The 9,803-nt window shown below is 44.8% G+C and overlaps 1 long non-coding RNA gene across 1 annotated transcript; it reads right to left on the bottom strand.

The window, feature by feature from the left end:
• Window positions 1-555: 555 nt before the first annotated feature.
• On the bottom strand, window positions 556-5,818 carry LOC144690116 (uncharacterized). Its single transcript, XR_013578754.1, has 2 exons — window positions 5,669-5,818; window positions 556-1,068 (listed from the first exon to the last, which is right to left on the bottom strand). It is a non-coding gene; the product is annotated as an uncharacterized LOC144690116 (long non-coding RNA).
• Between the last annotated feature and the right edge of the window lie 3,985 nt (window positions 5,819-9,803).

Genomic DNA, 9,803 nt, shown 5'->3' with positions numbered 1-9,803 from the left:
AAAGCCAGTACGTACCATTTAGAGGATTTTGAGGGTCATAACTGCCAGGGCTAGTAGATATGGTGTTTTTGCAACTACTGTTTCCCAGGTTATAGGTACCGGTTGCAAGGTTCGAACACCAACAGGTGGCGTTTATCGGCTCCTGAGGAGGCTTGATTCTTATCCCATGATCTGTATAGTTCCACCCATTAGCAGGTGGAGAGCGACGGAACCATCCCCTGAACATATTGGATTCTGTATCATCTGACTGGGTGTGGAAATTTGTGAGATCCTTCACTTCTTCCTCAGTCATTGGTTTTGCCTGATAGGTGCTTGACTCACCTCCATGTTGGGGAGTCTGGGCACATATCCAACAGGCGCCCTGTCCTACTTGTCTAGCACAGGCGCGGCATAAAGACAAAAATGTGTTGGGGTGAGAATCCTTTGGGTATACTTCACAGAATATAGCAAAAAGACAGAAAATAGCAAAAGGCAGTATCCGATACATAATGCAAATTAGTTCACTGGTAACGACGGTTATAGGACTGCCGGACAATGTTTTTTTTTTACAACGAATGGCGTGGACCCAATCTTCCTTCCCTTTAACCTTCAGGGCCGTTCGAGTTGTTAGCAGCACAAGGTAGGGTCCTTTCCACCCTCTCATGCAATTCAGCTGCTGTTTTGCATAGAGGAAAATGAGTACAAATCCAACATTTAGTCCGATTAACTTGCGAGGCTACGGCCTGCATTCGTTGAACCGCAGAATTGGTATTCCATGCCCCCGCAAGGACCACGCAGGACAGGATCCAAATCAGAGTCAGCATTCTGACGGCTCAGTTAAAGTTCTTGCACAAGCACTTCCGTCCGAGGTCAGCGTCCGCTTGACGTGCGATGCGTGGATCCACAAGGTCCTTCAACCTTCACGGCCATATGGGTGGTGAGCAGGACTTGGAAAGGCCCTTCCCATCGAGGTTCCAAACAGTTCTTTCTCCTGAAGGTCTTTACTAGGACTAGGTCCCCGGGCTGGTATTGATGGCAGTCTTCAATGGTGGGCTTTTTCTGAGCTTCTACTACCTGTATATGCAAGCTCTTGAGAGAATTAGTGAGCGCTATACAGTGTGTAATCATTCCCTCATCCATAGCGTGGATGTCCATTTCCCTAGCAGACAAGGGTGGGGTCACTGGGAGGTGCATAGGACGTTCCATTACTACTTCATAAGGAGAGAGGGAGGTGGTACGGTTAGGGTGAGAGCGCATAGTCATGAGTGCCAACGGTAGAGCTTCAGGCCCTTTCAAACCAGTTTCTTCACATAATTTAGCTAGTTTGTTTTTCTGAATACCATTTTGTCTTTCCACCGCTCCAGTAGACTGGGGGTGGTATGGGCAGGAAAGGTGATGGTTGCATTGTAAGGCCTTCAACAGTTCCTTTATCACTTTAGCAGTAAAATGAACAACAATTTTACAACAACAACAGCATCATTTCGTCGGGTGGGATACACCTCCACCCATCGCGAGAACAAACATACTAGAACTAAAACATAATTATATTCCATACATTTAGGCATTTGTATAAAGTCCATTTGTAGGTGTACAAATGGGCCCCATGGCTGGGGTCCCCGTACCAGCAGTCACTGTGGGCGTCTTGCCTGGGTTATGTCATTGACATAGGTATGACAGGTATTACTAATACAATGCCTATTAGCATATTACTATTCACTATACATTCAACGTTCATTCTACATACACGTGTAAAACCCCTGAGCTGGCAACCGGTCAAGTCATGATTCTTGTGTCATGAGAGATTCAATAAATGCTCATTAGTTACCCATAAAGGGACTACCCCTTCATTAACCTGTCTTAAATTTTCTCGGGCTTGTTCCAGTGCCCAAGATCCATAGGTGTTGCATACATCATTTTTGCTCGCTTCGTCTGAAATATTTTTCCCTATTTCAATTAATTTATTGATAGTCCCCGCATGACTTTCGAGCACGGTAGCCAGACTTTGGATTAACCAATGATGTCCCTATATTGAATATCATAGTGGCATCATTTATCAGGCTGCGCTTAATGCGGTTCCCTCCCAAGCCTGATCGCATCTCGCCACTGAACTGAACTGCTTCAGTCATCAACTGGCGCGTCAGAGCCGTATAGAGTGCTTGGGTATGGGTTGAGCAGGACGATTCTGGATATATTCAAGACTACGGGTACCAGCTCATGGTGTACATTATCATACAAAACTTCTGATTAACCAGTACCAAACCATTCGTCGGTCCTGGATGCATAGTCGGACAAAATGGATTAGTCTGTGTGGTTTGAGGGTCTTCAATTATCTCTACTCGGACTGTGAAAGTAGAGGTGGGAGGTGGCTGGGTAGTGGCTCTTTTGGGCAGACCTCCCACGCCCGATCTAAAGCAAACCCTTACCACAATTTGAAAGCACTTGTTCTCCTACTGTTACATTTATCATTCCCCGTTGCGTGTCGCATTCGGCACTGTCCGTGCTGTACCAAAGTTCCTCCTGCAGTGCAGGATGAGCAGTGATGATCCCCAACCTTGTTGCCAGTACTGAGAGGCCCACGACCAGGATCGTAGATCTGTGGAGACATTAACATCGGCTTCCATTCTCTGGGTTACCACTTGGTCAATTGTCATGCATCTTTCTCTTTGGATTTGCCTGTTTCCATATTCTTAATCACCCGTCGGTTTCTGACTTCCTTCCTTAGCTCATGCAATTGCCTATTTAATTCCCTTACATTGTCCTGTATTTTTCCTTTCAGTGGCCCTACACCTCCTACTATAATGTCTTCAGGTAATTGCATGGCCCTTCCTGTTATCATTTCAAATGGGGTGAACCTGTCGGTCTTGCTTGGGGTAGCCCACGGCGCATTAGAATATTGGGCTGTTCCCTGTCTCTTGATTGACGTTTTTTTTTAAAGTTCAGTTCATCCTTTCCACCATCCCTGAACTCTGGGGGGTGGTAAGGAATATGGAATTTCTGTTTAATCTCCATAAGATTACACACTTCTTTAATGACTCTCCCTGTGAAATGAGTTCCCTGATCTGAATCCATCTGGGTAGGCACCCTCCACTCCTTCCAGTTTACTCCCTCCTGCTGCTGTCTCATGTCAGGCTTCAATTCCTTAAACTGCCAACACAACTCTACAGTGCACCTTCTTATCCTATCTTTCAATGGCTCAGTATCTTCACTTCCAGTGATGGTTCTCTCTGGGAACTGCTTAACTCTGCCTGTCATCAAGGTGTTAATCCTATGGTTTTACTTTTTGTAGCTCACAGGCACATTAATATAGTCAGTAATACATCTATTTAGCCTTTTTCCAGCTTTCCCTTTACCTGTATCTATCTTGTGGTAAATTGTTGTTAAGTATTATTTCTCCTTACATTTCAATTCCTGAACTACAGATTCCTCATAGTTTTACCTCTAAGTTTTCTTTCCTGACCATGATCATCCTAAGGTTCTCTTGAGTTCAGTTTCTCTATTGTCTTGATTGTTTAAAATGTTTCCTTACTCTTTAGGCCATATTAACTATTCCATTTCAACGGGGATCTCTGTCTCTAGATCTTTGCTTATCTCCCCCTATGCGTTCCAATGCCTCAGTTGATGGCCAGATTATCAAATTCATTTCCCTTAAAACAGTTTGTACATTATGTCCTCTTTCCCTGACTCATTCTCCTACTTGCCTCATACCATATTACACTTGCAACAGCTACCATCTTATCTTGTTCAGGTTGTCTGGAGAGACTTTACAATCCAATAAAGTATTCTCATAACAGTTTTAAAACAGAAATCAGGTATTGATATGTTTTGCTTCCTTTTCTTCTTCTCAAAGATTTTATTGTCTTAAAAGTAACCCACTAAATTGTGTCTGACCCTTTTCTTTTAGAATTATCCCAGATTCATTAACTCGGCCAAAAATTGGATTTCTGCCAAACTTTGCCAAGGTCTTGAGCTTAGCTTCATATTTTGGGAACAGATTTATAAATACAAAAGCTTGCAGCATTTGAATTAGTGCCAATTGTTGTCAAACCTTTTAAAATGAAAATTCCCTTTTGAGAACTTTATCAAGAACCAAACCTCAAATTTTTAAACTTTGTAAGAACTGTAATTTACACTATCAAAATTAAAACAACCTCTTTTTCATGTGTAATGATTTGTATCCAAGTTATAATTTAAGTATGTTTATCGACACATTCTTTATCTTAGATAGCATCCTAGTGATTCAAAAGTAACTTGTTAAATTACACTGCACTTTACATCTCAAGATTGTCCCAAATTCAAATTCCAGTGCTTTTGGAAAGCAGATTTCCTTTAATATTTAATTCATCTCTTTCATAAGAAACCCCTTTTTATCCATTGGAACCACCTGGACCTTGTGTTTATGTCTTTTCGTTTTCCTAGAATCTTTCTGAATTTCAAGTAATTTCTTTTTCTCAGAATTTTAGAATACTAACTCCTAAGCATTAATCCCAATCAGCTTGGAAGCTGGTGTTGAGGGTAGTTCCCTACTAGTCTACAAGGGGGTGGTACAAGGGTTGGTTCATCTCAAACAAAGGCAAGCCTTGTTTTATCTTTACACTACCTTCAAATTATGATTTTTGCCAGAAATCTCAACTCAAACCTTATACTCAAAACTTTGGAATGTTTGAATAAACCTTTCCTTTAATATAATATGGGGCTTTCGACTCTAAAGTGCTCAACTACACACACACAAGACAATTCAGGGAAAAAAACACATTAAAGCTCACATACAAATGCTTCATTGCACACAAACAATATGTAAAGGTATGTATCGATACTCCTATAATATTGAACTTAACTCTAAACGAATCTTCGAGTAGCAGTGGGGGAATAAAGGGATCTTGAAGGCTCCACCTATAGGGACCTTCAAACTGACGAAAGCTCACATTTTCTCTGCTGCTGCTTGTAAATTGCTCATTAACCCCCTAGGGGTACCCTTTCTCTCTCTCTCTCTTCAGCACAAACAGCTCTTGTAACTTAGATCAATTCATTTTTTTTTAAGTTACAGAAAATTCAGTAGCGGACTATCTACCTCCCTTAAAACATATTATAAGCGCTCAATTCTCTCCCGATTAAAAGTTCCAGCTGGTGGGAAGCTCTCTCCTTTACTTTGAGTCCATTTAACCCAATCAGAAACATATTGGACAATTTCAGGACCCTAATGGACACAAAAGAAAACACAGAAATTACTTACTTTTCACCTCCAGGGGACTCGAACCCCTGGGTATACTACTATTACTTTTTTGGTTACCCATCTTCAAAGTTCCTGATTTAAGCTCTGGTTTCGCCGGTTTCGGTTTGTTCTTAGTACTTTGCGAAGCGGGGGTAGTGGCAGAGCCCGCTCTGCTGTTGTGATCTCCCATTTTTCTGAAAAGAAAACACAATTAACAGCGCGGCGCGTTTCCTACCCTATGCGTTCACCGGTGTTTAAGAGTTCCTTAACAAGTCCTCCGATTCTTTGGGTCACTTAAGTCTCCTTGGTCGGTAGCTACCCTTTTACTCACAGTCCCCCTTTCAGTTGGGACGCTAATTCACTGCAATCCCCTTTCAGCTAGGATGCAGTTCGTACTCTCCCTAACTTAGGAGAGTTATTCCTCCCTTTCTCCGCGAGGGTTCTTTTTTTAGAGATCCGACAGCCCAGGATTTCAATCACCTCTCCAACTTAAGAGGCTGCTGGACTTCAGTCGGATCCCATCCTCGTCGCCAATTTGTCGCGGAAAACGGAGTGAACACTCGGACCCAGGAGGTTTGCCTCGGAAGTCTTTATTGAATCATGATATCATGGAGAGCCCAGCAGCATACAACGGAGCTAGCTGGCACTCTGAGGAAGCAATAGAGTACACACATAGTTATAGTAAAAAAGTACATATCTTTTGGCATGCACACAATAGTTCTTTTAGCTTACAACCACATCTGACACTTGCACAACCCATCTGGTACCCATGAGCCTGGGAAGGTTTGGCGGGAGTAACTATGACTCGGTTGGTTGCGGTCTAACCTGCGAGTTTGTCTGGGTAATAGTTACAGGACCTGTGTTGGTTTGGTGCTCTCGCCATTCACAGTGTCAGTCGTGCCTCCTCGTGGCTCCCGCTGGTAACAACGTCACCGTTATCCAAGTTGGCACACAGAGAGAAAAAGGTTTCGTTGGCAAAACGACCTTCCAAAGAGCACTGCGTTGGGTGTGGTCTGCGTAGACCAAGCAATTCGTATAAAAATGGAGGACCGTCGTCGATCAGAGTGGCCCGGTTGGGAAGCGCTCCGGATAAAAAACATCCCCGCAGCAGTGCCGTTCATAGCAGGCCGCTGTGAAAAGTGCAAATGCTACACAAGTACTAGCTCAGAAGTCAACGAACTAGAAAAAAGGTCCACCTCTACACAAACCGCTGAGGTGGGCCCAAGGCCGATGAGACAATATTACCTACCCTACTGGGAACCGGAGAAGCAAGCCAGACTGCCAGATCCGGAATCCCCAGTAGTGAACGTCAATACACTCGAGAAGGTGTTGGAGTCAGGCCCTGTGAGCGACAGGGAAGACCCGATAGTCATAAAATCACTTACCTTCTATAATACTAAATTCAAGGGAACGGTAACTTTGAACGAGAAGAGTGTGGGAGCCCCAAGACGATACAGGGATCCCACCCACCTACGTAGAGCCGGTGGTGCTACCACCGAGCGAGGACAGAAATGCAAAGAAAGAGGTGGCGATCCAATACCCCGTTGATGGTCTGCTCTGTAATCAGTGCAATCTGTTACTCTCCGGGGTAGGCGAGTTCTGCAAGCATATGGCCGTGAAACATCAAATCAAGATCGTCCGTACGAGATGTTCCAAATGCAGAAAAACTGGCGAGTACCACTCCATTGCTTGCCATTATGGCAAATGCAAAGGGGTGAGGCCCCCCCTTGCAGGTACGATCTTCAAATGTGAACATTGCGAAATGGAATTCACATCCATAAGTGGACTCAGCCAGCATGAGCGTCACAGGCACGCTGAAGTACGGAACGAAAAAAGAATTGCAGCTCACCTACCGCAGGGTAAGCCTGGCTGGAGAGAGTACAAATGGACGCAAGAGGAAACGGACCTCCTCATAAAATTAGAGAAGCAGGACGAAGGCTGGGCAGAGATTAACAAAAAGATTGCAGTCCATCTTACATCGAAAACGAACAAACAGATTGGTTCTAAGAGACGTTGTCTCCTGAAAGCAGCGCAAAAGTCAGCGGGCACAATAACAACACAAAGCAGCCAGACGGAAGGTGCTTTGAACATGGAATCTCCACCTAAGGGGGAGGATGCAGAGATGGTGCCAGGGAGCGGTCCCGAAATGGCAAGGAAGAAGCGACCCCCAGCCAGTATCCCTAAGTTCAGGGATCTGGACGACCAGCTGAGATCAGCTGAAGAATTGATGAGTGTAAAAAATGATCCCGAAACGAGAGCCTTGGCCATCGGCCTCGTGGAATGCATAACGGATACCATACTGAATGAAAATAAGGTTGATAAACCTGATAAGCAGTCCAGGAAAACAGTAGCTCGCCCAAAGGATGGAAGTAAGAATACGAAGGCAAAGAAAAGATGGGCAGCTAAAAAGGCACATTTTAAATCCACACAATTGGTATACAAAACAGACAGAAGGAAACTGGCACGTCAAATCATGGGTGCACCGTCCACCCAACTTTGCCCACTAAGCAAAGTCGAACTGGAGGAGTGTTTTACAGAAAAACTCTCCAAACCCAACAACAAAGCAAACCTGCAGAAGTTTGCAACATACAGGGGAGCAGGATGGTACGAAAGCTTGGAACTCCCCATAAGTAAGGAGGAGGTGATAGAGGCAATAAAGGGTATGGATAAGAACACGGCGGCAGGTCCCGATGGGATGAAATGGGAAAACATCAATGGCATCCAGATGGAGTTTGAAGAAAGGATTCCACGCCTCTTCACCCTCTGGCTCACGTCTGGTTCCATCCCTCGGATGCTGAAAAAGAACCGTACGGTCCCCATCCCCAAAACTGATGATACGGATAAGCTTAAAAGTATAGACAACTGGCGGCCAATAACAATCGGCCCGAACTTATTAAGGCTCTACACAAAGATCATCGCCAAACGCCTAAGCCAATAGGTCCAGATTGACCCTAGGCAGAAAGGGTTTCTGGTGGCGACTCCTGGTTGCAATGAGAATATAACGATTCTCAGTAACATCATGAAAGGGGCGAAACGCAACAGGAAAGAGCTGGCCGTTGTCTTCGTAGATCTGGCAAAAGCTTTTGACTCCGTGGGGCATAAAATGCTCATAAAAGCACTGCAAAGAGTGAGGCTGCCCGATACATTCATAAACATGATAACAGATCTGTATACGGACACAGATACATACCTTGAAAGTAAAGACGGAAGAACAAACCCCATTAAAGTCATGAGAGGGGTCAAACAAGGTGACCCGCTTTCACCGATACTATTTAATATCGCGATGGATCCTCTCATCAACTCCCTTCAAGAGGCACAGATGGGTGTCCACTTGACCTGGAGGGGAGAGAAGATGTGTTATTCAGCTCTGGCGTTCGCTGATGACATTGCTCTGCTCAGCGACTCCTATGCCGGCATGACAAAGAACTTAGCCATTGTACAGGACTTCTGCCAAAAAACGGGATTGGAGATGAATGCCGGGAAGACCAAAGGCTTCCACTTCATCCACAAACGGAAGACATTCCTGTACAACACTAGAGCGAACTGGCAGCTGAAAGGAGGTCCGATCTCTTACATACCACCAGGAGAGACAGAGAAATACCTGGGTGCCAGAATCGACCCATGGGCAGGAGTAGCTGAGGAGCAATGGGGACCCAGAATCGGTATGTGGATAGAGAATCTGAAGAAGGCAGCTCTTCGGCCTATCCAGAGGATTGAAATCCTCAAAACGCATATGATAGCCAGAATATATTTCCACCTGATCCTCGCAGAGGTCTCACAGAATACACTAGTCAAACTGGACCAATATATCAAAAACGGAACCAAAGAAATTTTACACCTTCCGCCACATACGACGAATGGTCTACTATACAGCGGTAACAGGAATGGAGGACTAGGCATGCCTAGGCTCGAAGTCCAGATTCCGTCCGCCATCATCCGAAAACTAGAGGCGTTGGAGAGTTCGCCGGACGCGGCGATAGAGGCCTCGTTTGAATTCAGCGGAATTGATAATAAACAAACAATCGAATCCCTGAGGAACCTCAAAGTACTCAGAGAGATCGAAGAAGCCCTTAAGGATAGTGGAGGTCCAATAGGGGTGAATGAGGGTGATGGCCTGGATGAATTCGCTATCAATATGGGATGGACTGATGCTATTACCCGAAAGTCCAAACCCATCAATAGATACGTGGCTTGGAGGGAGGTTGAATATTTAAAGTGGGCCGACCTCCAATGCCAAGGAACTGGCGTCAAGTACTACGCAAACGACTATGCTTCTAATTCCTGGATAAAAACTTGTTTCAACTTAAAGCAATCCAGACTCATCAATAGTTTGCTTCTGCGGTGCAATCTCTACCCGACGAGATCCACCCTAAACAGAGGCAGACAGCACCATAACAAATCCTGTAGGAGATGTGAGGCCCCATTCGAGTCACTGGCTCACATCTCCGGCAGCTGTCCGTTTGTGAAAAACGCAAGAATCAAAAGACATAACAAAATCCTGGACCGCTTACAGCAGTTCATCGCCAAATACGGCTGGACATCTCACCTAGAACCAAGGGTCTTCGGAAAGGACGGGTCCCTTTGGAAGCCAGATCTAGTCCTCGTCAAAGACAGA

This window comes from Cetorhinus maximus, chromosome 14 (assembly GCF_964194155.1).
Source record: "Cetorhinus maximus chromosome 14, sCetMax3.hap1.1, whole genome shotgun sequence".
NCBI lineage: Eukaryota > Metazoa > Chordata > Chondrichthyes > Lamniformes > Cetorhinidae > Cetorhinus > Cetorhinus maximus.
The sequence above is the reverse complement of the archived record's forward strand: the minus strand, read 5'-3'. Positions and strand labels throughout refer to the sequence as shown.